This window comes from Bos grunniens, chromosome 28 (assembly GCF_055505025.1).
Source record: "Bos grunniens cultivar Pamir isolate PY7600 chromosome 28, Bosgru_T2T1.0, whole genome shotgun sequence".
Taxonomy (NCBI): Eukaryota; Metazoa; Chordata; class Mammalia; order Artiodactyla; family Bovidae; genus Bos; species Bos grunniens.
This window is the reverse complement of record NC_141192.1, coordinates 28,699,919-28,726,309: the sequence shown is the minus strand read 5'-3', so window position 1 is coordinate 28,726,309 and position 26,391 is coordinate 28,699,919. Positions and strand designations below refer to the sequence as shown.

Genomic DNA, 26,391 nt, shown 5'->3' with positions numbered 1-26,391 from the left:
CAGGGGAAATGATACTGAAGTCCAGGAGACTGACAAATCCAGAAAGGTAAAATACTCCAGCAATATACTGCTTCATGTTGGGCCTAATTGACTTCATAATATTTATTCTAAATAAAATACAAATTTATTTCTCCATGAAAGTCTAAATGATAGGCATTACCCAGACAAGTTAAATTAGATTTACTGCATTTGTCAGCCTGCTAAGCATTTTTATCTATCCTTTCCAGTAAAAACAGTTTCAGTGGTTATGACTACTAAATGTTCCCAAATTAGATGGGAATATTTTCAATGGTGGGGTTAAATATTTGCTAAAATTTTCTTTGTTCTAAATTGACAAAAATTGAAAATCTCCCTGGGCCCATTGTTATCCATGCATCATTCCAAGTTCCCCAACAGTAGAATCTTTTGAGGAATACAGCCAGTCAGAAGCTCAGGGCTATGAAAAACAAAGGTGATCAAAAAAATAATGAAAACTACTACTCCTACCATTTATTGGGAAACGTATACATAATCTTATCATGTACCAAGATGTATTAGGTGGGTGTTATCTCTGTATTAGAGTTGAAGAAATTTAACTGAAGCTCAAACATGGTAAGTAACTTACCTAAATTCAAAGTTCTAGTAAGAAGCAGGGCTAGAACCTTAACCCAGGTCTACTAGTCCATGCTCACTCCACTATGCTGTACTGTCATTGACAGAGGTAGACAGGATATGAAGCCATATGCATATAAAATGTGTGTGTGTGTGTGTGTGTGTGTGTGTTTGTGTGCGCGCGCGCACTCATGGGCACAGACCCATTTCTCTGCAGTGAATCCAGCAACAGATCCTGGCTGAATATTTCACCTGGAGAAAAAGCCAGAAATAACAACATTTGAAGCTCCCATCTAAATGACTTCATATGTGTTACCATCTGCATGCTTCATAGATGCATAGTACTTTAAAATGTACACAGCTCTTTTTTCATCCTCATCAGAGCCTTTCTACAATCACCAGTTTTTCACAGGAGGAAACAGGCTCAGATTGAATAGGAATCTCATGGAAGAGTTCCTCACGAGGTGAAGGTTGAACTATCCACTCCGTCCTCACTCCAAATCCGGTCCTCTTCTCCTCCTGAGCCGGGCATCCTGGTAATGTGCCATCACGCAAGGCATGCAGATTCTCAGAGCCTCCACTCTCTCCCTTGACCAGGTCTCTTAAGTTTCCTTTACCAGGATGAGATTACTGAGGCTGCTGCCAAATGCTCTAGAAAGTAATACAGAATCAAAGGAAGAATTTTCCAACCCTTTCTGATGTCCACCAAGAAAAGGAAGAACTTGAGTTTCCATTAAAATAATTAACATTTTAGTGTGCCTGTTTTTAAAGTAAACTCAGTCCTTTTCTCCATGGTTAGAAAGAGTGATTCTAAAGTAATTGCATACTGTCCCCACCCCCTCAAATACTCTTTTACTTTCCCAGGCCACTAAAGGATCCAACTATTCCAGAAAACACACTTGTTTCAACAATTGTCCACCAAAACCGAATTGTAATATTGACTGATGCCTAATTTATGAGTCTGCTTAGTCTCATATTTTTCTGATTCTTTCCAAAGTATTTGTTATACATCTATATATCCTTCAGGCCCTGTTCAATTTCCAAAAATAGTCAACTATTTCACTATAAGTTTAACCTTGCCAAATATTCAGTTCAGTTCAGTCGATCAGTCGTGTCTGACTCTTTGTGACCCCATGGACTGCAGCAGGTCAGGCTTCCCTGTCTGTCACCAACTCCCAGAGTTTACTCAAACTCATGTCCAGTGAGTCGGAAATACCATTCAACCATTTCATCTTCTGTTGTCCCCTTCTCCTCCTGCCTTCAATTTTTCCCAGCATCAGGATCTTTTCAAATGAGTCAGTTCTTCACATCAGGTGGCCAAAGTATTGGAGTTTCAGCTTCAACATCAGTCCTCCAGGGAATATTCAGGACTAATTTCCCCTAGGTTTGATCCCCAGGTTTGACTGGTTTGATCTTGCAGTCCAAGGGACTCTCAAGAGTCTTCTCCAACACCACAGTTCAAAAGCATCAATTTGGCTCTCAGCTTTTATACTCTGCATATAAGTTAAATAAGCAGGGTGACAACATACAGCCTTGACGTACTCCTTTCCTGATTTGGAACCAGTCTGTGTAAAATATACACAGATCTTATCACAGTTGCTAACCTAAAAAGGAGGAGGAGACAGCAATGGGGAGGAATGGAGACAAACATACAAAAAATGTGTTATAGGGTTATGGAGTCTTCATAACTGTTCTGGAGGGAGAGAATGAGGAAAAGAGGAAGAGAAAGAGATGGAAGAACATTTTTTTTGGATAATATGGACTAGCTAGAGATTACAGCTATCAAGGATTTAGAATAGGTAAATACTTTCCTTGGAAAGATCTTCTCCTTGGGGTTACTCTTCTGCCTTTCCTCCACCCATCCTAAGGTGCAGAGTGGTGGTACGTGCCTTGGGGCAAACGTTCAGGTCTGTGGTCCAAAAAAAGGCTATGACCATCTATTTTGTATTTGTTCTATAGCCAAGTTAAGCAATTAAATCTCTGTATCCTACCTACGTAATTTGGAAACCAATGGTCAGAGATATTATCAATACCCCTTGTCCCTTGCACATTCCAATAAATCAAACTCCTCCCTGGGACTTCCCTGGTGTTCCAGGGGGTAAGAATCTGCCTGCCAATACAGGGGACACAGTTTTGATCCCTGGTCTGGGAAGATCCCATATGCCAAGGAACAACTAAGCCTACGCACCACAACTACTGCGCCTACACCCTGCAGCCTGGGCTCCGCAGCAAGAGAAGCCACTGCAGTGAGCCTGTCCACCGCAAGTAGAGAGTACCCCTGCTGGCTGCAACTGGAGAAAGCCAGAGCACAGCAGTGAAGACCCAGAGCAACCAAATTAATTATTTTAAAAAAAGAGCTTCACTATGATTTAAAAAAAAAAAAATTCCAAAAGCCATTCCAGATTTTCATCTTGGGAAGACAGAGAGAACAGCTCTTATACGGCAAGTCTGGTTCAGGGCTTCATTGCTTTTCAGTGAGTCAGAAACATGACAAAGAATATCTTTGGCATAACATCTATCAGTGACCATTGAACATTTTCAGTGGGAGGATTTTGACTCTTTGATTCATGCCTTTTACAGGCTCTTAATTGATTTTCTTTAAGTAACTGAAAGGCAAAGCAAACTAATTTAAATCTTAAACAAATTCTAATTATTACCTCTTAATAACAAGACTCTCCCTTATGGTGATAACTCTAATCTAAGTCATGGTCTCTGCTTTAGCCCCTCACCCAAATATTTAATACATCATTCCTTTCCTGCGTAAACTTCCCTAGATCCTGTCTCATGTTTCTGGGCTGTTTATGAGAACAGATAAAGGAAATGACTTCTCACTTTGTTCTTTTACCCATATGGCATAGATGTGTCTAAGAATAAAAGTCACAGGACCCTGGGCAGAGAACAGAGGAAGAGAGAGAGTGATTTATGATGGCCAAAGTGTGGGATGGTGCGGGAAGATAAGAGAATACAGCAATCTCTTGCATGAGCCTTGTTTTCAAGGATGATTAAAAATAAACAGCTAATCTTTCCTTCTGCTTGAGTGAAAGACTTGTACTGACATGTGGGTGGAGAGGGAGGCCACTTCTTCTCATAAGGACTTGAACTCAAATTAGTCAAGAGATGTTTATTGACTATTTACTAGGTACAAGACTCTGTTATTAATTCCACATTCTGTTCTTGAACCAGATTTATCTAATGTTTACCTAATTTTGCCTCTCTTATCACTCCTGGCTCTTCTAACCTAGAATCTTGCTTAGCTCCTATTTTTCCATTTAATTCTGTGATAATGTAAGAATATATTACACATTTGCTGTTAGTCATCAAAACTATTTCCCCTCATATGTTCATTGGGTAGCTGTTGTGGCACAGATTTACCAAGTTACACACCATGGATCCCTGCATACCCCTTTTACCCGCAAGTTGACCTATTGTGCAGGTCCAGAGCTCCGTGCAAGCCTCAGGGGACATGGGACCCATCTGCTCAAAAGATTCTCAAAAATGCTCATGCCTTTAACTTTAAAAACTGTCAACTACTTCATGGTGAGACTGAGTCTTGAATTTACTTTTATTCTGCCCAAGCATGGGGATATTAATAAACCAGCAACCCAGTAGATTTATATTAAATAACTTGATTCACTCCTCCTCTAGATGTTTTTCTTTCTCAGAAGCTGAGTTCATTTTCTCCATTTTTAAGCTGGTATATAAAAGTGATTGCCTATCAGTTTCATTATCTGAAGTTTGTTCAACAAGAATAGTCCAGCTTCTGGGACTTCCCTGACAGTCCAGTGGTTAAGAATCTTTGCTTCCCAAAGGACAAAGAATTAATCTCAAAAATATACAAACAACTCCTGCAGCTCAATTCCAGAAAAATAAACGACCCGATCAAAAAGTGGGCCAAAAAACTAAACAGACATTTCTCCAAAGAAGACATACAGAGGGCTAACAAACACATGAAAAGATGCTCAACATCACTCATTATCAGAGAAATGCAAATCAAAACCACTATGAGGTACCATTTCACGCCAGTCAGAATGGCTGCGATCCAAAAGTCTACAAGCAATAAATGGTGGAGAGGGTGCAGAGAAAAAGGAACCCTCTTACACTGTTGATGGGAATGCAAACTAGTACAGCCACTATGGAGAAGCGTGTGGAGATTCCTTAAAAAACTGGAAATAGAACTCCCATATGACCCAGCAATTCCACTGCTGGGCATACACACCAAGGAAACCAGAACTGAAAGAGACACGTGTACCCCAATGTTCATCACAGAACTGTTTACAATAGCTAGGACATGGAAGCAACCTAAATGTTCATCAGTGGATGAATAGATAAGAAAGCTGTGGTACATATACACAATGGAGTATTACTCAGCCATTAAAAAAGAATGCATTTGAATCAGTTCTAATGAAGTGGATGAAACTGGAGCCTACTGTACAGAGTGAAGTAAGTCAGAAAGAAAAACACCAATACAGTATATTAATGCATATATATGGAATTTAGAAAGATGGTAACAATGACCCTATATGTGAGACAGCAAAAGAGACACAGATGTAAAGAACAGACTTTTGGACTCTGTGCTGGACTCTGTGGGAGAAGGCAAGGGTGAGATGATATGAGAGAATAGCATTGAAACTTGTATATCACCATATGTGAAACAGATCACCAGTCCAGGTTCGATGCATGATACAGGGTGCTCGGGGCTGGTGCACTTGGATGACCCTGAGGGATTGGATGGGGAGGGAGGTGGAAGGGGGGGTTCAGGATGGGGGACACATGTACACCCAAGGCTGATTCATATCAATGTATGGCAAAAAGCACTACAATATTGCAAAGTAATTAGCCTCCAATTAAAATAAATAAATTTATATTTTAAAAAAGTAGCCCAGCTTCACAATAGAAAGGATAAAGCTCTCTGGTTGTATGTGTGAAATATTGCTAATGAAGTGAAGTGATGTGAAAGTCGTTCACTAGTATCTGACTCTTTGCAACTCCCATGGACTGTAGCCTGCTATGGAATCCTCCAAGCCAAATGCTGGAATGGGTAGCCATTCCCTTCTCCAGGGCATCTTCCCAAACCCAGGAATCGAACCCAGGTCTCCCACATTGCAGGTGGATTCTTTACTGTCTAAGCCACCAGGGAAGCCCAAGAATACTGGAGTGGGTAGCCTACCCCTTCTTCACCAGATCTTCCTGACCCAGCAATGGAACCAGGGTCTCTTGCATTTCAGGTGGATTCTTTACTAGCTGAGCTACCAGGAAAGCCATATTGTTAATAGATATCTATTTACATGTTGTTAATAGATAACAATATATAAACATATATAATAAGCAACAAAGCAATCAAGAATAAGTAACAGTTTTGTGGTGGACTTGGTGAATAAACACATACGTGGCAGGCAGTGGAGCCACAGGATATAGAATGAAAAGAGCCAGTGATGGGTGAAAGAACTATACAGACCATAACCACCTCCTCCCTCTGAATTTAAAGTAAGCAGAAAGTCACGGTGAAGGTTAAATGAGATAATAAATGTGTTTGGAAGGATACCTAGCCCACAGCAAGTGCTCAGGCAAGGTTATTACTACTACCGGGTTCTGTGTGCTTACTATTACTATGTGCCTGGCAGTATGGGAGATGCTAGGGTGGCATGGGAAACAAAGTCAGCTAGGAGTCAGGTCTCATGGAGTTCACAGTGTAATGAGCAAAATAAACACAAAACAAAATGCATCTAAATGGGAAATTTTAAATGGGAAATTTCATAATTGGACAGGTCATGTGACAGGATCAAGCAGAATGCAGAAAGAATAAAGAATGTGCAGGTGTTCATTTCCATAGAACAGCAAAGGAAGGTCTGAAGTGGAAATGTCCGCACTGGTCTGGGGACCTCAGATGGGAAAGTGCCTTTACCATGACCTCTTGTATTCTTCTCCAAGAAAAGAAATGATGTCTTCCCCTTGCCCTTAATTATACCGTCAAAGTTGCTCATGAGCTCTCTTCCCTTAGTTACAATTCCATATAAACCAAGCACACTTCTTAGTTATCCCTGTATTTTTTTCTAACTAGTGATTAAGTGTTTTATGATTTTTGGCATCAAACGCATTTGGGTTGAAATCCCACTTCTGAGGTGTGTGCTCCTGGCCATTTTCTTCACCGGTAAAAATGTGGAAATAAAACTGCCTATTTCATAGAGATGGAATTGGATAAGTAAAATAATTTATGTGATGTCATTACATAGTTACTGACGTAAAGCAAGTGTTCAATAAACAGGGAGCATTTATAATAAGAATTGGACATTTTGGATTATTCAGAAAATTTAAGTGGATTTATTATTGAACAACCATGGTGATACCACTTTTTGCATTATTCATGATTATACTTATTTCACCTTCCTCAATCCAAGCTCTTTCAAAAAAAAGAATGAAATAAGAAAGAAAAAGAACCCAAAACTCAAATGCATATATTCAAGTTGTTCACCTGTGAACCTAATTTGTGGACACCTTGAGGATCAACTGTTAGTTTTCTTTATTTTTTAAAGTTTTTTTTTTTTTATATGAACCATTTGTAAAGTATTTATTGAATTTGTTACAATATTGCTTCTGTTTTACATTTTGGGTTTTGGGCCTGAGGCATGTGGGATCTTAGCTCCCTAACTAGGTATTGAACCCGCGTATCCTGCATGGAAGACGGAGTCTTTACTGTACCGCTAGGGAAGTTCCTGTTTGTTTTCTTTATGTGAATGTCAACTTCCCCAGTATCACCAAATAGTTGCTGGCTACTAGAAAAATCCATGCCATTGTCCACATAAATGCTCACATTTCCAAAAGCAAAGCTTATAAAAAGCAAGGGAAAGGGCTCATTCTGTCAACTCCTTTCATAGGACAGCTCAACTTCTTCCAGTTTTGCTAGAATGACAACATACTCCTTCTTTTACATCTCTTCTTAAAAATCACAGATAACTCTTTGCATAAGAAAGTGGCAGTTCGCACTGTGAGACATGCGGATTCAAAGCCAATATCCACTCTTGCCATATTTCATCACGGGTGTCTGAGAGCCTTCACTCCCCTTTTATAGAGTACATAGATACACCCTCCAGCAGTCCACCCTCCAGACAGTTCTACAATGACTGTAATGAACTCATATGAACTGTTGGAAATACTGGCCTGTGTTGCTTTATACTTAGAATCCTACTTTACTGCCTCTGCTTACCAGGCCCACGTACACACAGAGGGAGTGTGTATCATTACCTGACCCCTAACAATTTACACAATACTCTACCAACAAGAAATGGTGACAGACTTATTTTTTTGAGCTCCAAAATCACTGTGCCTGATAACTGCAGCCATGAAATTAAAAAACGCTTGCTCCTTGGAAGGAAAGCTATGACAAACCTAGACAGTGTATTTAAAAGCAGAGACATCACTTTGCCAACAAAGGTCCATCTAGTCAAAGCTATGGTTTTTCCAGTAGTCATGTACAAATGTGAAAATTGGACCATAAAGAAGGCTGAGTACCGAAGAATTGATGCTTTTGAACTGTGGTGTTGGAGAAGACTCTTTAGAATCCCTTGGAAAGCAAGGAAATCAACCCTAAATGTTCATTAGAAGGACTGATGCTGAAGCTCTGATAATTTGGCCACCTGATGCAAACAGCTGACTCATTGGAAAAGACCCTGATGCTGGTAAAAAATTGAGGGCAAGAGGAGAAGAGGGTGGGAGAGGGTAAGATGGTTGGATGGTATCATTGATTCAATGGACATGAATTTGAGCAACCTCTGGGAGATAGTGAAAGACAGGGAAAGCCTGGGGTGCTACAGTCCATGGGGTCGCAAAGAGCTGGACACGACGTAGCAAATGAACAACTTACCAACAAGAGTTGTTTAGCCCTCTGAACTTACCAAGGCTTTGGGGTGTCTATTTTCTGATTCAGCTTTCCAGTTCTGTGGAGTATGGCAGCTGTCACAGTGCCACTTTACAGTTGGAGAGAGACCAAATTCTAGAGTTTAGAGGATTTCTAAAAGCCACTATCAATAATTTTAGTATTTGCAAGTCGCTCATTAACAGGCCATCTGAAGGAGTTTAGATTAGAAAGATCGCCTCATTTTGATGAAATTTAAAGCAAGTGTTTTCAAGCAAGTTTAGTTGGAATATGTGCATGCGAAGCAAAAAAGCTTACAGTTCAACATTTTAGTCCTCAGAACCACTGCTTTTGACTGGTATGGACACCCTTTTAAAGTAGGGAGACAATGAAGCCTCGATCAAAGGTGCGATCTTCTCCCAGGTGAGTTACACTCTCCAAGTGCTAAATCTTTTCTCTTCTGCAAAGGCCCACCCTGGAGCCCAGTGGGCTGTTTCATAAATCCACATTTCTGATCACAGAAACAACTAGGTGGGACAGTGTGAACACTTCAAAGAAAACTCATAACAACTTCTGGAAATCCTTCTAAGCAAATGCCCTTTTGTCTCTTGACAGTAAAAAGGGGCAGACATTGTGCATTATTTTTAATAAAAAAAATGGGGGGGGCTGTACCACATGGCATGTGGGATCTTAGTTTCCCAACCAAGCATTGAACCTCCACCCCTTGGATTGGAAGTGCAGACTCTTAACCACGGGACTGTCAGGGAAGTCCCCAGAAAGAAATTTTTAAATACATCAGAATACAGAATATAAAATTTCCATGCACATACGTCTTCCCTTAAAAATAATAACTTTTAGTTCTTTTACATCACCATGAAAGAGGGGATATTTAAAAAAATATAATAGAACAGCAAACCACAGCCTGCCATCTGTTTTTTGTAAATAAAGTTTTGCTGGAACCCAACCATGCCCATTGATTTATGGTTTGTCTATGACTTTTATGCTGTAATGGCAGAAACTGTATGGCCCAGAAAGCCTACAATATTTACTATTTGGCCTTGTATGGAAAAAATTTGCTGACTTCTGTTAAATAATGTGGTCCCAAAGTTTGAGGCAGAACAATATCCTAGTTTAAAGTACAGGCTCTGAAGTCAGTATTCTGTGCTTAAAGCCTGGTTCTGCTGTAGAGTAACTGAAATCTTGTGCAAAATACTTAATGTCTCTAGGCCTCCATGTCCTCATCTGTAAAACAGGAAGATTAATAGCATCAACCTCAGAGAAGTGTGGAAAAGATTAATTGAGATAATACATCTAAAGGGTTTTGAATATTGCCTGGTATAAAACATCATTATTAGTATCATATTGGGAACAGCTGTATAAACTGAACTCCCACAGAAAAGCTTCAGCTGAGTTTCAAATGGCACTTAAGCATGCTTGTAAGAATTTCTAAGATTCATTGCTGTGTTATACAAAGGGGATTCTCAGCTTATTTCCAGTGACAGGCTATAGGCTGACACAAATGACAGCTTCAGAACACAGCCATTTTATATCCCTCCCTTATTCTATCCCCAAACCATTGCTTTTGATTTCAATAGCTTATGTCTACAAATGTCATATGTTAGTCAGTACTCAGGCATCCAGACTTCAAATTATTTGATCTTCAAACTTGTCATTCTTGGTGTTTTTCTTCCTCATCTCACCTCCCTTGGATGTTTTTACTCCCAACACTCACCTTTAATATTGATTTTATAGCTGGAAGATGCTGGAGAAGGGAGTCCTCATACTTCCACCTAAGCCTGCTGCTGCTGCTGCTAAGTCGCTTCAGTCGTGTCCGACTCTAGGTGACCCCATAGACGGCAGCCCACCAGGCTCCCCCGTCCCTGGGATTCTCCAGGCAACAATACTGGAGTGGGTTGCCATTTCCTTCTCCAATGCATGAAAGTGAAAAGTGAAAGTGAAGTCGTTGAGTCGTGTCCGACTCTTAGCGACCTCATGGACTGCAGCCTACCAGGTTCCTCCGTCCATGGGATTTTCCAGGCAAGAGTACTGGAGTGGGGTGCCATTGCCTTCTCCCCACCTAAGCCTACGAAACTCAAAAGATACTGTGCTAAAATCCCTAGTAAGATTATTTAAAATGCAGATCCAAGCCTCACAGAATCTTATTTCATAGGATTGAGATGATTCTAGAAGACTGCTTCTGTAGGAAGCAAAGCAGCTGATTGCAGATCTTCCTGACCCAGGAATCGAACTGGGGTCTTCTGCATTGTAGGTGACTCTTTAGCAACTGAGCTATCAGGGAAGCCTGATTCTTACTTAGGATATTTTGAAATACACTGCCCTGTTCCTACTCTTTCCCCTGCTTCACCAAGACAGCAGCTTTTTGTGGTCAATACATGTGCATCACCATGTCCTTTCTCTTTGAAAATATGGTTTATGTGTTTGAAGAGTTGGAAAGGATGAAAGTAGGGTTAATATTTTTATGGGCTTCCAATGGTCCCAAATGGCTAGCATGAATGGACTTACTGAAAAGAAAACAGAGTTTTATGTCTGCTTGTAGGAACTGTATAGATTTTTCCAAGATGCATAATGATGTGTGCCGTGTACCAGAGGGTAAAATTAAGCTCATAAGACTCTTCAGCTGTATTTGATACTTTGGAACATGAGGGTCCTTATAGATCCATTTAAACTATCTGGTTGAACTATCTGCTTTAGAAATTACAGGACTTTTTTTTTTCCTGACTTAGCCAGTTTTGATTTGTAACTCCAAGTTTGGGAAAACCATCTCAAGTTCAAGGCTGGTTTTTGAAAATCATTCTGTTCACCACCACCCTTCCCCACTTCCCTTCTCAGCAATGGGATGAATTATTAATAATATGCTGAGGGTGTACAGCTCTGCCAAGATTTACTTCCTATTTCTACTTGGGCTGGTTTAGTATTATTTTCCAATGTTCTGAAATTACATGTCAGAATTTATTTGAAAACATAATAATTTGGAAATGGATATCTTGCTAATTGGATCATCTGTCTCTAGCTACAGCTCTTTTCTTCTCTTTGTAACATCCTGATTTATAATGATCATCTCACCTTTGCAGATATTGCAGTATTTAGGAATAATGCTCAACCCCATTCTGTCTCTGGAATAACATAAAGTCATCTTGGATTATGCTATTATTCTACTACCTAAGAATTATCTCTATGCTTCCTTCCTGATCGTGTTGGTTTGTTGCCAAAGCGGTGATTTATGTTTGCTTGCTTCTAGACTATATTATGCAATGCTTTCATATACAGACTGATTAGACTCTACACAGAAAGGAACACAGTTCAGTTAATCAAGTATGTTACATACCAATCCTTGTTTCCTTAGGCTTCCTCATGGCTTCCTTTCTGAGATGGGATATGGAATTCACACCACCAATGTAAAAACCCTGACCATTCTCACTGATGACTTTCAAGCTTACAGAGCTTCTGTTTCTAGAATTAAAATACTTCTTGTATCTGGCATAGCAAAAGAGCTGCTGCTATTTTGATAACTGAAAGGTTTAACAGTTGTACACACCAGAACTGATTTTGGTTTTACTCTTGTCATTTAAATGTACATAATTTGTACATACAACCTTATCCTTATAGAGTTGGGCCCTTCAGACTGACTGGAATCAAGGAAATATAGTCCTGCAGAAGGAAGGGGCTTCTCACATTGTCTAACATTTCTCTGCAGGCAGCCAACCCTTAACTAGCATCCCTGACCAATAGCTATTCAGCATCCCCATGGTCACCTTCAATGATAAGGGGTTCAGTATTGGAGACATAGCTGATTCCACTGTTGAGTATTACTAGTTGATGATTCCTTCTTTGTTTTCAATAGGCACCAAAGCTTCATGTGCAGTAATCTCTACCCGGTAGCCTAGTTTTTCTTTTTTTCTAGAGCACTTACTATGGACTGGGTGTTTGTATCCCTCAAAAGTCACATGTTGAAACTCTAATCCCAAATGTGATGCTATTTTGAGGTGGGGTCTTTGGGGGGGTAATTGGGTCCTGAGGATGGAGCCTTCATGATGAGATTAGCGCCCTTATAAAGAGAGACAGAAGCAATTTTGCTTCCTCTCTCACTACCAAATGAAGATACAAAGAGATGGTCTTTTGTGAACTAGGAAGAGGGTCTTCACCAAGAACCCCACCATCCTTGCACTCTAGTCTCTGAATTCCAAATTCCAAAATTATGAGAAATATGTTTATTGTTTAAGCCACACCATCTCTGGTATTTTTGTTACAGCAACCCAAACCAAGGCAGAACTGATGAAGAACTTTGCCGGGGACCAGCCCCGGCTGATCCAGGGTATTCAAAGGAGAGACGGCGTAGGCGAAGATCAGGAGACAATTGCTTAATTAAATGTTAATTAAGGATATAAAGAGTAATAGAATGAGGATAGCTCAGTAGGAAAATTCAGTGAAGAAAAGAGGCTGAAATAAGGATAGCTCAGTGAGGAAATTCAGTGGAGAAAAGAGGCTGAAATAAGGATAGCTCAGTGAGGAAATTCAGTGTAAAAAAGAGGCTGAATAATTCAGCCAGAAGGCAAGAGAAAGAACGACATGGTGAGACCAAGTTTCGGTGAACAAGGCCCGTACTTTATTTTCCAAAGTAGTTTTTATACCTTAAGTTATGCATAGAGGATAATGGGGGAAGGGGTAGAGTCAGGCAGCAAGCCAGGCTTTCTTCCTGCAAACTTAGCATATGCAAAAGTTAGGTGATTTGCATCATCTTCTGGCCCGGAGGCCTGTTAACATTTTAAGACCTTTTCTTCAGAAAACTTATTTTTCTCTAAAGGTGATTGGTCAGGAGCCACCCTCCAAAAGCATTAGATAAAGTTGCATTCCTACAGAGCAAAGGTGTGGTGGGCTATAACAAGAAAAAGAATTAACTCAAGGGTCCCAGGTTACAAACATTAAAGCTACTACTTACACTAATTATATTAATCAATACACTGCCAGGGACACAGCAGGTAAGGGATATGGAAACTTAGCAGCAAACATTGGCCCAACAAGTGAAAATCCCTTCACCAATACAATTTCTAATCAATCTTTTAACTACTCAAAAGAATCTGTGTTTAGACAGTTTAGAACATCTCCTGCCTCTCACAGTTGGGAGGCTCTGAACAATCACATGAGGCCGGAAAAACCTATTCAGGCAGGCTAGAGGATTTCCAAAGGAGTTTGTAGGTTAAACACTGTCACACCCAGGAATTATTAACTGGAGCTGTAAGCTAACTTTTTTCAGAGAGGTAGTGGGGGACAGCCCCCCGTAAAGTCAGAGGTGTAGGTGAAAGCACAAAGCAGAAAGTAGGCAGACTCTGGTTTTGGGGGTAGATTGCTCGAGAATTTCCAGGGAGACTCCTGAGGCTTGATCCTGCCTTTGCGTATGCCAAGCCTCCTTCCTCATGACCTTTGCCAGAGGCGGAGCTCGCTCCCCGCAGAACTTGATATGGAAACCATTCAAATAAAAAGACATATAAAATTCCCTTCTCTAGCAAAACATGCCCAATTTCTCTTGCTATCCTTCACATCCATAGTTTTCAAGTATTTCACCTTTCCTTCAAATTTTTAGCAATCACTTCTCTCTGTCAGTTTCTCTTTCTGCCTCTAACCAGCCCATGTAATCCTGGAAATAATCATTTCCTAACTTGTGTTATAGATGAGATGGCTGGATGGCACCACCAATGCAAGGGACATGAACTTGAGCAAATTTTGGGAGATGATGAGGGACAAGGAACCTGGCGTGCTGCAGTTCATGGGGTTGCAAAGAGTTAGACATGACTAGGTGAGTGAACAACAACTTGTGTTATAACAGACACACATACCTTCCTACTCAAAAATTCTAGATTCTAATAAATCCACAGGAGAAACCCACTGCAGAATACTTATCAAATTATTCTAAACAAATTACTCTATATAACTCAGTGGGAGAAGAAAAATATATATATATGTACTTGCTAAAAGAATGAACATACTATTATTTTTTTTAAGTTTGAAAAGATAGAATCCAAATGATAATAATTATTCTGGAAATATTATAGATATATTTTTGTTTTTGCGTATTTGAAACTTTTTTCTACAATGAGCCAGCATTTTTTATGTAACTCTTTTTACAACCATTGTAAGAAAGACCCTGTATTTTTTAAACGATTTGTCAGTTAATTATTATGGCATAGGCAACTTCCAAGTGTTTAAACTCTGGGCATTTAAAACTTGGAAATTATATTTCAAAACCATTTAGTGTAAGACAATTATAGTTTTATAATTGATGCAGAATCATGAGAAATTATCCATGATCTGAAAGTAAAGGCAAGGATCTTGAACAAAGAATTCATTGGAAACATTTGAGCAAAAGCACTGCCTCTGGGTACATTGTTTTAAATCCATTTCTTTGAGAACCTTAATGTGGAAGATACACATACAATGATGTTAGCCTACGGTAATACGCAACAGAAAAATTTTATTATACTTGGAATACTTATAAGCCTTCTTAGACAAAAATGTCCAAAGTAGCTGCATGAATTGAGACATCTGGAAAATGAAGACATTATGTGTTGACCTAGGATAATTTGCCATGATGCTGGTGATTTTCTATTCATTTTCTTCAGTACTTTTCAAAAGACTATTGTATTTAAAAGCCAAATTGCTGGCACCATGCAATTTGGAAAAAAAAAATACATCAAGTACACAAATTACTGAAGAAAAATACTGCCTGTAGTTTCCAACCAAGTGAGATCCACAGAAAATGTCATGTCAAAATCCTGCAGGGTCATCCTTTATACATTTGTGGATGAATTTACTACCTTACTACCCAGACCATCCCCACATTATAAAGCAAAGCTGCCTATGTAATGGAAGCTTATGCAAACATTGATTTCTTGTGGTTAACTTCCAAATGTCTTCAGATCATTTCTGTGCACTCTGAAAGTTTATCTCTTCCCCCGCAGCAGCAGATCAGAATGTTAATATAGAATTCTTGTGTGTCCATTTCTGTTGACACAATGCCCAGACTATCAGTCGCTATTAATTCCAGGAGAATAAGGGCAGGGCAGAGGCCAGGCAAAGTGGAATCCCAACAAAACAGGAAAAAGAATAAGTGCTGTCGGATCTCTTTTTGTCGAATAGTTCAGTTGGGCACCACTGATCCTTTAAAGTCTGTGTTTCCACTACCTTCAATTACTTGTTGAAAGGAGCACAGATTGGCTGGTACATGTCATTGTTTGTATAGCACAGAAACATGAATTAAATCTGTCAGTCTTTTGATCTGCATGCCAAGTCAACAGTGTAGTCATTGTAAGTACTTATCAAAAAAAAAAAAAAAAACTCCTGTATTCTGCCATGAAGAGAGGAAACAATTTTTGCCCTTTTGCCTAATTTTGTCACTCTTCCTGTTAGATTCTTTTTAAAAGTGACATTTATTTGTCAGTGAAAACAAAAACAACAACAACAAAACCCTCTTGTCAGATACAATCTTAATTATATATTTTGAGGTCTGTGAAGACTTGAGTTACCTCTTTCCATTCCCTACGTAACCACACAAGAGAGAAAGGTAAATAGTAACACAAGAAAAATACTATTTTGCATTGGTCTTTGTAGGATGGTGTGCCATTTCTTCCCTTAGAACGTTTTATAAAATCAAATACTGTGGAAGCATACAGAACATAAAACAATATTTTAGGAAGAAAATGGAGAAGACAGTGAGTTCCATACAGGCTGAAGTTCAACATTAAAAAAAAATCATCTACTGGAAAAAATTAAGCTGGTACTCTTCATTTTATTTAATCACCAAAAATAAACATTCTTGTCATGGAAAATGCTTCAAACAAGAGGAGATTTCTCTCCAAATCATGTCTTAGAAATCTCAGAATTAGAAGCTCCCTACTTTTTTATTTAGCTTGTATTATGGTTAGTATTAATAGAAAGTGTGCAAAAATGTTACATTTTAATAGCCACAAATAATTAGAAGGAGATGGATACAATTAACAGTTGAACAATCTCTAAATCTCAATTTATTAACTGTTCCTTAGATAACTAATAAGTAGAGAATTCACGTCATCCAGTCATTTGTTGTGAAAAGGGATGAAGAAAGCTACAAGGAAGGTAAGAAAAGTAGACCAAATGATCTCAACAATAAATTATATAATCGAACTCTGAATATAGAGTAGGTAGGTACTTTATGACTGAAAATCATTTTTGAATTCCTTATCTCCACAAGACAAGTTGAAGGTAAACCAATCAGTGTTCAGTGTGGAACACTTAGTCATTTATCTCTGGAGCTTTGGGGAAAACATCTTTTATGACAGCTACATTTATTTTATTTGATGAACTTGAGAGAACCCCGCCATCTGACCAACAATTAATATTCAAACAAACGATGTGCTAAAAAACCAGGATGATCATAATTGGAAGTTACTGAAAGTTACCTCTTTTAGACTGAGCTGAGAACAAAGATGCTACTGAATGTGTTGTCTTGGGTCTTTTTGTCTGGCTGACCTTACTGTAGATGAAAAATCGGTGACAGCTGTAGCTGTGCATGACACAAAGATCGCTCTCAGTATTCTGTATAACACACACACTTCAGCTCACTTTGCTTTGTTTCCAGAGGCGTTTTATTCTCGAGTTTCAAAGCTGAGAGGCAAAAAAAAGTGCCAACTGGAAGTCAAAAACGAAACAGCGAGGAGATACACTTTAATAGATTCATCTGCATTGCTTTGTTAACAATCTGTGATTCAGATTTTTTTCTCCATTGCTTGAATGAAGTACATCTGAGTCACATAAAGACAGTCTATGAATAGAAAATTGTCAAAGAAAGGTGAATAATTTGAGGGCCCCCATTTCCAGCAAATAAAGTTTCCAAGTAGCCATGGAAGAATTACACATTTTGTTTGGACTAGTTCTACTGCCAGCTTCCAGGGTTTAATTACTTATATAAACCAAATATTTTATCCTTCAAAAGTAGGGTAAAAATTGTGTGTATGTGTACGTGTGTGTGCACGCATGTGTGTGATATGGTGTGTGTGTGTGTGTGTGTGTGTGTGTGTGTGTGGCTGTTTCCTTTCATGAGTAGTCTGTCCAGAACTTAAAGCAATGTGAATCTGAAAAACAGTCTCTTATGTCTCTAATGCTTTTGTCAATCAGCAATGCCTCTGTTTGAACTTACTTGCTGAATATCATATGTCTGAATTCTCTCATATAAAAACAGTAAGTATTAAAAATATTCAATCTGACAAAGATTTGGGGAATGTAAAACTTCAGGATTCATAATGTATGGATGGTTTTTTAGTGAATTAATATCAATGGGTTAAAGGAGTACTTTTAAAAAATGCACTAGTCAGCAGAAAATCATGGATATTTGAGTCTGAAAATAAAGGCAATCCTATTTTCTATACCTTGGTGGAAGGCCAAAAATATAACAGATCCTCCTACATAGTAACACAGAAAATCTGTCCATTAATTAAAACAACAGTTGCCATGATTGTGAGACTGTTTTCTAAGTTCCTCAGACAGCATCACAGAGGTTGATTTCCTCAGAAGAAAAGCTATGACAAACCTAGACAGCATATTAAAAAGCAAAGACATCACTTTGAAAACAAAGCTCGACACAGTCAAAGCTATGGTTTTCCCAGTAGTCATGTACAGATATGAGAGTTGGACCATAAAGAAGGCTGAGCACCAAAGGATTGATGCTTTCAAACTGTGGTGCTGGAAAAGACTCTTGCAAGGAGATCATACCAGTCAATCCTAAAGAAAATCAACTCTGAATATTCATTGGAAGGACTGATGCTGAAGTTCCAATACTTTGGCCACCTGATGCAAACAGCCAACTCACTGGAAAAGACCCAGACGCTGGGAAAGATAGAGGACAAGAGGAGAAGGAGGTGACAGAGGATGAGATGGTTGGATGGCATCACCACTCAATGGACATGAATTTCAGCACTCCAAGAGATAGTGAAGGACAGGGAGGCCTGGCACGCTGCAGTCCATGGGGTCACAAAGAGTCAGACACAACTTAGCAACTTAACACACACACACACACACACAAGATTCTGGAGAATCTTGATGCAACATCTTAAAGTTTAGATAAAATGAGGCCCTATAGCTTAGTAGTTATAAATTTGGAATCTGGAACCAGATCGACCTGAGTTAAAGTCCCAATTCTGTCATTTACTGGCTGTGTGACCCTAGGCAAATGACTTTATTCTCTGAACTTGTGTACTCAACCATTAGAAGTGGAAAATAAAAGAGCTTTGCAAGTTTGTACAAAAGAGCTTTTGCGTTTGCTGGAAGGATTAAGATAGAAAACTCCTCTAAAGCGCTGGCAGGTAGTATGTACTTAGCAGAAGTCAAGGACTTAATTATTACATTAAAGGTTCCATCAGTTGTCAGATGACTCCCTGAGGGAATGTGGCTCATTGATTGGTCACAGATTAGTCCTTCACACACACTCAGTGAAACTTTTAGGAGTTTCCGGAATAAGAAACACAAGTAAGAGGAGGGAGGCAGAGAAAAGAGCCAGCAAGGAAGGAAGTGAAGGTGGAAGAGAAAAACTCCGCTAACCAACTAATGTGATGTTGACATTGAGCCTTTCCACCAAAAGGATGTTAAGCTTTGAAATCTAAACTGTGAAAAGAAACTCTAAATGTCTCCCAGACATTTTCTCACTTGCCACTCCAGAGATCCTGAGGAAGACTACAGGATTTCTAGTTCTTTTAGAAGCAGAACACAGTAATGAGAGAATCACACCTGAGCAAAGTCACAAAGATTATGCGAAGTGTAAGACAGTCCAAGTGATGTGAGCAACAGGCTGCTTTGGGACTGGTTCTGAATTCCCTTCTGCTACCAGAAGTCGGCAGCCTCAAGAACATATTACACACACACACACACACACGTTCACATGTGTGCATTCACACACAGGCAGGCAGGCACAAATGCCATGTTGATTTCAGAAATGATTCCAGCACAACCATTTCATTACCAGATAAAACAGCTTAAGACTTAAGAGACAAGAATTTGATCCCAAGCTAGCACTTAGGACACAAACACTTTAATATCCATAGTCAACCCAGAAACCCTTTATGATATAATACCTAACAGCTCACCAAATGGCTTCTCAGAAAAAAATAATTATAATTAAATATCAAGCCAAAAAAACGATTTCTCTATTCCTTGCTACATCCAAACTGTTGGCAATTCTGTGTTCTCTGCTCCAAAATCGATCCCAAAGCTGACTGGGTTTCACCATTTCTAATTCCAGCATCAGAGTCCAAGCCCCACTCTTTCTCACCTTGTGACCCTATAGCTTCTCTTACCCCTTGAGAATCCAGACTTTAAATAGAAGTCAAAGACATTGTTTTAACTGTGAATCAGAACACCTCATCTCATACTCAATTTCCTCCAGGGTCTTCCCAAAGGACAGAGGAGTTACCCTGCTGTTCAGTTTTCCAAAGTCACATCTTAGCTGTCTCCCCAGCCCTCGGTTCCTTCGAGGGAACTGTGCTGTCCTCTGTGCCTGGAATACTCGAGTCCAAAACGTCCCAAGGCTGTTTCCTTGACATTAGCAAGGTGTCATCTGAAATGATATTCCTCACAGGGACCACTCAGGGAAAGGGTGATCCTTCTCACAGTCATTACCACCTAGAAGGACACTGTCTGGCATGTATTTTTGTGGAATAATAATGTGTTGAGTGGTTACTCTGGACAAGTAGATGGTAAGCTTTTTGTACAGATTCTCTTATTTAATGCTCTCCAACATGCTGGAAGAGTCGACTCACTGGAAAGACCCAGATGCTGGGAAAGATTGAGGGCAGGAGGAGAAGGGGTGACAGGGGATGAGATGGTTGGATGGCATCATCAACTCAATGGACATGAGTTTGAGCAAACTTTGTGAGATAGTAAAGGAGAGGGAATCCTGGCATGCTGCAGTTTGTGGGGTTGCAAAGAGTCAGATACAGCAGTGACTGAACAACAAAAACATGTTGCAGGCAGTACAACAGGTAGTCCTACTTTTACAGAAAGAGCATGAGACTGAGATCAATTAAATAATTTGTCCAATCAGACAGCACGGAAATGATGGTACCTGTATTTTAAAAAGTCAAATCTATTGAGACTTTAGTAGTTTATGTACAGTAACTTATGTGTAGAAAAATGTTCCCATTTTAAATATAGAGAGTTTTGATAAATGAATGCACCTTGTAACCACCCCCACAATTAAAACCTAGAGCACTGCCATCACCCCCAAGATTCCCTTGTGCCCTTCCCAAGCTAACCCCCAACTAAGCCTGGCCCCCAGCAGCTAATGATCTGCTTTCTGTCAATGACAGATTAGATATAGCCTGCATTCCCTTGTGGCATCCATATTTAAATCTTCATTAGAAGCCATATTCAGCTCCCTAAAGCCATTTCTTTTAAAAAATATTTATTAACTTTTCATTTGGTTCCATCAGGTATTAGTTGCAGCACACAAGATCCTCACTGCAGTGCACAGGCTCAGTAATTATGGCCTGAGAGCTTAGTTGCACCACAGCATGCGGGGTCTTAGTTCCCTAACCATTCCTACATTGGAAGATGAATTCTTAACCACTGGACAATGAGGGAAGTCCCCCTAAAACAGTATCTGAAGTTTACATCTTCTTTAATGCATGACCAGGTAACATTCAGTAGTTTAGATTCAATTGCTATGTATTCCAAAAATTTTAAAACAAAAGCTAACTGTGCAAGCATGAATGTAGATAAATAATAATGAATATAAATAAATGAATAACCATCACTTTTAAGGTACAAAAACTACACAGAGACTCACAAATTAGGTTCAGATTCTGGTTTTGCCTCTTACTAATTTGTTGACCATAAATTAGTCACACACCAAATCTTAGTTTCCTGATGTACATGTAAAAATAAGTATACCCACAATGGGCTTCCCTGGTGGCTCAGCAGTAAAGAATCCACCTGCAATGCAGGAGACCCAAGTTCAATCCCTGGGTCGAGAAAATCCCCTAGAGGAGGGCATGGCAATCCACTCCAGTATTCTTGCCTGGAGAATCCTATGGACAGAGCCGAGCTGGCTAAAGTCCATAGGGTCACAAAGAGTTGAGCATGACTGAAGCGGCTGAGCACACAGCACAGCATACCCACGTTGCATTGACAGTTAAAAGATTATGAGATCATGTAATTAATGCAAGGCACAGGTAGGTCACTGATAACTGTTATTACTCACTACTATTGTTATTTCTATTCCAGAAGCTAGGCCATACTGCCCTAAATTCTTAGTACTGTTTGTCTTTTCAAAGTATCACAGTTGCCTTCTGAGATACAGACATCTCTGTGAAATAGGTAGAGGAAGAAAGTATGACTCATATTGTTCAGATGCAGAAACCAAAGCAAAGAATAATCAAAGTGACTTGCACAGGCATCAAATAGACTATTGGCAGAGTAGGGTCAAGAACTCAGATTTTTCCAAAGACTCTCAAAGTAATTCATGTGCATTATTCATTGCCACTATATTTTAGCTAAGTTGATAGAAGGAAACGGCCCTCATTGCATTTGCTAAATGGGGAATAGAAAGCAGGAGTGCGCTAAATGACTTATACAAATTGTAAACGTTAAATAATGACAGAGCAAGAATGAAAACTTCTGCCTGTGGATTTCTGAGCTTGCCTATCCCACCAACTTTAAAACTGGAGCTTTACAAAAACAAATTACTAGTCAGCACATTCAAGAAAAATGAAGAGATAAAGAGACAGAAGGGAAATAGAAAAAAAAACTCTGAAGAAATTTGATGGAATAAAGATAAACACTGAAAATGGTTAGAAGTTGTGAATATGGCCCATATGTTCTTCTGGAGCCAGAAATTACCCAGACAAATAGGTGGGAATATATGCCTGCTAGACAGACAATGTACCAGAAATACCCATTTAGGGATATAGTAATCAATGTGTTATCAAGAAATGTGTCTTTAGGATCATGGAGAATATGCTATTTCCAGTGATGGCTTCGAAATTTCAAAATTCTTGGTCTGTGACTGCATAAAATGAGTTATTGGCTTGAACTAGAACAGAGGAGACAGACTTGCAATGCAAAAAAAAAAAAAAACTTGACTCTCTTTTAGCCAGCTCCTTGCAAAAGAATGTTGTGATAGTTAGTGAAAAAGCACTTTCTAAAATAAGATGATCTGTTTTGGGTACAGAACAATTCTTAATATTTCAATGTTTAAAAGCAGTAGTTTGCAGCAGTCTTTAAAAAATTATTAGGGTATGATGTTCCAGAATTCGTGTGCCCCTTTTCTGAAAGCACAGAGTGGAGAGGAGGGTTTTGCTGATGTAAGTCATGAGCTATATAAGGTTTACTTCTTGAACACTTGCTGGCATGGACTTAATTCCACTCCCTACATGCTAACCTACTTTTCTTACCCTTTCAGGTAGAGCAGAGTAAAAGCTGTACCTTCATGTTTTTGATGGAGATACAGAACTTTGTTCTTTAAGAGAGATACTTTCTGAGTATTTTAAAGGAGATCTTATTTCCAGGAGGGCTTAATGAATACCACAGGTGTTCATATGTCAAGAACACTTTAAGACCAGTCCTGCCTAGAGGGAGAATGACAAATCTTCGTGGGAGGTGTTTGAATTATGCTGGAATTCAGAACATGCAATGACGCATGGCAATATTCAGTTCATTCCCATGCCCAAACTCTCAAGAAATAAAAAGAGCAAAACAATACTCCATGTTTCTACATGTTTGGAATGTGTGGGATTTGTGTGTGTATATGGTTAAGGTGGGAGAAGGAATGTCTTCATTCCTTACTGAGGTTACCCTGTCACTCTCTGAGCTCCGTAGTTCAATTTGAACAACTGATCTAAGAGAATAAATAGCAGGGGAAGATAGACACTCAAAAAAATGTAGAAATCAGTAAAAGTTATCATTGAGGGCTTTTTTTTTTTTTTTTTTTTCATTGAGGGCTTTTGATGGGACCACAGCCACCCTTCCTCTCCAATGTGCGACTTTTTGATTCTCTGGATGTGCTATTCCCACATCCTAAGCCACACCCACACAGTGTTGTATTCCACCCAAGAGCCATAGGCCTGAACTTTCCTGAGCTCCTGTCCAAATACTGAACTAGACCCAAAATATTGTACTAGCCTTTCTCCACAAGACACAATGACATGTGATTGTAAATGCATCTATTATGACTTGAATAGCCTCTTTTCAAATGTGATATCATGCCAATCATTCAAAATAGAGTGTTCATATACAAATCTGATTTTGTGCTTTTCTAGTAGAACTGGAAGATCTAAAAATACTGGGCTCACCATCCTCCAACATAGCAAACTCCAAAACAGATGCCCCCCACCTCTTTCAACAGAATGGGCACACTACTCTTCCCCAAGCTTTCAGGGGGCACCTGCAGGTTTTTTACTGTTTCCTGGGGGCTCAGGGCAACAGAATGGGTTGTTTCCCATCTGGAAGCACAGAGGGAGTTGAGCGGTCTGGGGCTGCGACCTCTGACTAGAAGGTAGGTGAATGTTGACTGTAAACCTACAGGCACAACTAAGTCCAGCAGATTCGGGAAATCTTTGTTTCATTGTTTTACCTTAGAGCAAAAACTAAAACAACAATAGGAAGGAATCTTAGACCAAACTACCCACAGCCCCATCACCTAAATAAATCAGCATTGTCTTTGAATGTATTATCTGGTGACCTTACCTGACACATTCACCAATTCTGTATTGTTGGTAATGGTGTAGAATGGACTGTGTTACTACTATGTATGTTCCCTTCACATTATATTAATACTAGGAATAACTTAAGTGTTCTGCCTCCTTTAAAAAAAAAAAATCCTTTCAGTACTCAAGCTGTAGCTGCTGTTTAATCTCTAAGTTTTATCTGACTCTCTGTGACCCTATGGACTGTAGCCTGCCAGGCTCCTCCGTCCATGGGATTTCCCAGGCAAGAATGGAGTGGGTTGCCATTTCCTTCTCTAGGGAATCTTCCCAACTCATGGATTGAACCTGTGTCTCTCACATTAGCAGGCAGATAGGTACCCAAGGTACCTATGCAAACATATACCAACGTCTATAAACATACATATAAAAGCATTTTGTTAGGGAAAAATGGGATTATGCTATGAACATTTCTCTGCAGTGTTCTTTTCTTGTATAACAATGTACCATACATATAGGGAAGATTTATGCCACTTAAAAACCTGTGACAAAATTTCAGAGCATTCTATGAAGCCTTCTGCCTCTTTATGGAGGTTCTGTCTCCACCTATAGGGCCCCACACACCCAGGACTGGGAAGCATCTCAGGCATGGCTCACTGGGAAAGCCACATTATCAAAAAGCCTGGGCTTTGGCATCAGACACACCTAAATTTGAATGCTTTCTCTGCCATTTACTGGGTCTGTCACCTTGGCACCAGGCCTCCATATAATTAAGGAGGAAAGTGGAAAAAAAAAAACTGTCTTAAAACTCAACGTTCAAAAAACTAAGATCATGGCACCCGGTCCTATCATTTCATGGCAAAGAGTTGAGGAAAAAATGGAAACAGTGGCAGATTTTATTTTCGTGGGCTCCAAAATCACTGCAGAAGGTGATGCTTGCTCCTTGGAAGAAAAGCTATGACAAGCCTAGACAGTGTATTAAAAAGCAAAGACACCACCTTGCCAACAAAGGTCTGTATAGTCAAAGCTATGGTTGTTCCCAGCAGTCATGTATGGATGTGAGAATTGGATCATAAAGAAGGCTGAGCACCAAAGAATTGATGCTTTTCAACTGTGGTGCTGGAGAAGATTCTTGAGAGTTCCTTGGACTGCAACGAGATCAAACCAGTCAATCCTAAAGGAAATTAACCCTGAGTATTCATTGGAAGGACTGATGATGACGCTCCAATACTTTGGCCACCTGATGCGAAGAGCTAACCCATTTCCCTGAAGCTGGGAAACAGTGAGAGCAGGAGAAGAAGAGGGTGACAGAGGATGAGATGGTTGGATGGCATCACCGACTCAACGGACATGAGTTCGAGCAAACTCAGGGAGACAGGGAAGCCCAGCGTCCTGCAGTCACCATGAGTTTTTGAGCCATGGCTCACAAAGAGTAGAACATGACTTAGTGACTGAACAAGAGCAACAAACAATAGCCCCTCAAATTTGATACAAGTCCACCTTCAAGTAATTTACCTGGGATTTAGCCATAAAACAATCTGAAAATAAGCTATTTAACAAAGCATATATGTGAATGTATTGTGTGATGTGTTATTTTATTTTGAATTATATTGAGGAAGGGATGCCATAATCTCATGGAACATAATCTAGCTGTTCCATGAATCTTAACCATGTCTCATATGTGTGTGTGTGTATTGAGATAAGATCTATTGTTTCTAAATGAAGCTGACCACATTTGGGTTCATGAAGACTGCAGGAGACAAACTGATGGGAAGGTTTCATTCGGGCAGAGGCTAGGTGTTCCTCAATTGTTTCCCCTCATGCAGCCACCATTCCTCTCTATTTGGCCCATTTTCCCTACCACAGACCTCAAGGTTTGACCCCTGACAGCCTCCCTCCATAAACTTTCCTCATCTCCCTCTTTCTGTCCTCCTCATCTCCTTTACCATGTTCTTGTTTTCTGCATTTTTTGGTACCTTTATCTCCACCTCCAGATGGAAAGCTCCTTGAAGGTAGGCACTGAATCACCGCATTCCCAACACCTAACTTCTACTCACTAACTGATACACACTGTAATAAGGCAGGCAGTGAAAGCAGAGAGCTGCTTCCAGTATCAGTGCTGAAGGCGGCTACCATCTTCAGCTGTTGTCGCTCTAGCTTGCATTCCCTTTTCTTAATTTTTTTAAAAAAAATTTATTTACTTTTAATTGAAGGATAATTGCTTTATAATATTGGTTTCATTTCTACCATACATCAACATGAATTAGCCAT

The 26,391-nt window shown here is 39.6% G+C and overlaps 1 long non-coding RNA gene across 30 annotated transcripts in view; it reads right to left on the bottom strand.

The window, feature by feature from the left end:
- Positions 1 to 26,391, bottom strand: part of LOC147343064 (uncharacterized) — a 163,791-nt gene that overhangs the window by 118,131 nt on the left and 19,269 nt on the right. For 2 of the 30 annotated variants that reach the window (XR_015156959.1, XR_015156954.1), the window contains exon 3: positions 476 to 1,242. The exons of 27 other annotated variants lie outside the window; for them this stretch is intronic. This is a non-coding gene — a long non-coding RNA (uncharacterized LOC147343064). Of the gene's footprint in view, positions 1 to 475; positions 1,243 to 26,391 lie in introns of those variants that run through there. One more of the 30 variants, XR_015156955.1, reaches the window with a different exon arrangement.